The sequence below is a fragment of the Silene latifolia genome, chromosome 7 (assembly GCF_048544455.1).
Source record: "Silene latifolia isolate original U9 population chromosome 7, ASM4854445v1, whole genome shotgun sequence".
Classification (NCBI taxonomy): Eukaryota; Viridiplantae; Streptophyta; class Magnoliopsida; order Caryophyllales; family Caryophyllaceae; genus Silene; species Silene latifolia.
The window spans coordinates 28,159,083-28,162,103 of NC_133532.1; the positions used below are offsets into that span (position 1 = coordinate 28,159,083).

Sequence of the window (3,021 nt, forward strand, 5' to 3'; positions counted from 1 at the left end):
AGAGGAGTGCAAACCTTGCATTTTTATAGCAAAATAGAGCTAAATTGATCGAATCTAATGACCAAGCATCAAAGAGAAAGACAAGACTAGAAGGCCTTTGTACATATTATAGTAGATGGGCAATGATGATGAAATCCTTGCATCTCCGACAAGATCCCGGAGGATTATTGGAGGAAGAAAGAAGAAAAGAAGAAAAAGAAGGCTGGGACGAGATCCGCTCGTCCAACCACGCAGGACGCCCGTCCAACACTGCAAAAATCCGAGCGTCCTTCCCATAGGGACGCCCGTCAAGGAGCCTCCCAGGACGCTCGTGCAAGCCAGCAGGCCGCCCGTCCAGCCACCCCAGAATCCGCTCGTCCTGACCCATGGACGCTCGGATTGTGGTACAGACCCACACGTCCTCTTCTTCCCTCCATGAAAGATGCGCATATTTGTGAAAGACCGGCAAAAAGGAGACTCGCGTCTCTCTAGAGAGGAGCGATTCCTCAAGGACTTAATCGTCATTTAAGCCCTTAGTAAACCCTAATTTGTGTACCTAATCCCCACTATAAATATCCCATTAGTCTAATTAGATAATCATGTTCTTCTTATCAATCTTTAGTGTAGTTTATATTATTCTAATCTCTCTTTAATCTTGTAATCAACTTCCAATCAAGTCTTAATACAAATCTCATTTCCTTAATTTCTCTTTTGTTCATCTATTATTTTGGGTAATTGAAGATTATTTGGGTTATTGTTGGGAGATTGACAACCTTCCAATCATTCATCAAGTACTTCTATTATTCTTTGCTTTATTTTGGAATCATTAGTAGGTATAATCCTCTTAATCCTTTTTAATTATTGTTAATCATCTTCAGTTATTCATCATGTTTTGCTTTGTTAATATGATTGACAACCTTGTTAACATGTTAAACTTGATAATGAGTGAGTAGTTGCCTAAACTAGGGTTAATGGTTAATTAGGGGAAACCAACATGGGGGATGATTCATGGTTAAATTAATATGTTTTCATAATTTATTTGCTTGCTTGTTGTGATCTCAACTTATGCACATGTTATGTTTGATGAAATGCGAGCCTATGAATCCTTGCATTTTTTACCCATCACTTATCTTTTCAATGAGACTTGTAAGAAATAAACCAACTCGAGTCTCATTAGACCATGCATATAGTTGAGTAGGGAGGATTAAGTCGACTTTTAGGTGTTGTACAATCTAATCGATTCGGCTCCGGGACCCAAACCTTCCTAAGATTGTAAGATATAAACCAACTCGGTCCATCACAACAATAATTACTTGCTTATAATTTGAGAATATGTTTGTATGATCAATTCCCATGAATCCCCTATGACCCCATGACACCCTAGTGCTTTTAATCAATTGTTTACAATCTCATTTTAATCATCTTGCTTGTTTACTTTAATTGTCATTAGTTTAGTGATCTTCTTACATCAACCCAAATTGTGACACCCTTAGACACCGCTACTTGCAATCGAAAATCCTACATCAATACCCGTCCCTTGGGATCCGACCTTTACTTGCCTCCTTACTAATAGTAGAGTTGTTTGTGAAGTTATAAATATTGTCTTGGTCTAGGTGCTTCTAACGACAAGTAACCGAAAATTAAGCTCCAAGTGAGTCCGACCAAAAATGGCGCCGTTGCCGGGAACGGTGTTAACTTGATTTGATTTTCTTAGATTGTTATTAGTTGTGTCTTTCTTTGCCTTGGGGAAGTAAAGCTCCTCAAGGTTTGTTATAATTGTTTTCGAGTTGTTTGATATTTTGCATGTCTAGAAGATCACAAGGTAACTTGTTACCCATTGATCACGAAATTGAAAGGACTTTGACTACCAATAGAAGACTTGCTAGAGGTACTTTCAGAGGTATTGGTGAGGTTGTAGATATTCAACCAAATACTATTGAGTTCATCAACCCTTTTGCAAGAGAAGGTGAGGAGAACCCAACACAAAATCAATCACAAAATCAACCCACAATGCCTAAGTTTTCATCACATTTCGTACCAACCGAGGAGAACCTACCCAATGGTACTCCCCCACCACAACAATTAACCGGAAATTTTATTGAAAAATCCGCATTTATCCAATTAGTCGAAAGAAGCCAATTTGGGGGGATGCCTAGTGAAGACCCTCATTCCCCATATGGAGACTTTTTGTGACTATTGTGATGCGATTTCACAAACCGGTGTAACTCAAGACCAAATTCGATGGGTCTTATTCCTTTTTTCTCTAATTGGCACCGCAAAACAATGGTTGAAAAGCCTTGATAAGGCTACTCTTGGAATTGACTCTTGGAAGAAGTTGGCTCTAGCTTTCTACAAAAAATTCTACCCTCCGGAAAAGACTAACATGCAAAGAGCTCAAATTACGGGTTTTAAGCAAAGGGATGAAGAATCTTTGTATGAAGCTTGGGAGCGGTTCAAAGGAATTTGTTGCTCATGTCCTCATCATGGACTTAGCGAGTGGTTCTTGGTACAACAATTTTGGAATGGTCTTTATGAAGACTCAAGAAACATTCTCAACATGGGATCAAATGGTAACTTGGAACAAGATTGAGGAAATGGCGGTCCATAATTCACAATATAGTAGACCTCGCAAAGCTACTAGAGGAGGAAAGCATGAAGTGGACTCTATTACTCAATTAGGTGCTCAACTTAGTGCTCATATTGATACCATTAACTTGAAGTTTGAAAAGGCTATGGCTAAACTTGAAGAAGCCTCAAAATCACCAAAGCATCATGTTAATGCCATGGTAGCATCTTCATCAATCCCAAGTGGGATATGTGAGAATTGTGGAACTTTGGGACATGACCAAAGTGAATGTAGGGGAACAAATGAGCAAGTGAATGCTTTTCAAGCATACAAGAGTGGTACCCCTTATTCCAACTATTACAATGAAAACACCAAATTCCACCCAAATCTCTCATACAAAAGCCAAAATGTTCAAAACCCATAACAAACATACACCCCACCTCCCATGAGAAACCAAAATCAAAGACCCTTTTTCA

At 39.0% G+C, this 3,021-nt stretch overlaps 1 non-coding gene across 1 annotated transcript; it reads right to left on the reverse strand.

The window, feature by feature from the left end:
- Nucleotides 1–2,362: 2,362 nt before the first annotated feature.
- On the reverse strand, nucleotides 2,363–2,469 carry LOC141593613 (small nucleolar RNA R71). Its single transcript, XR_012521689.1, has one exon. It is a non-coding gene; the product is annotated as a small nucleolar RNA R71 (small nucleolar RNA).
- Between the last annotated feature and the right edge of the window lie 552 nt (nucleotides 2,470–3,021).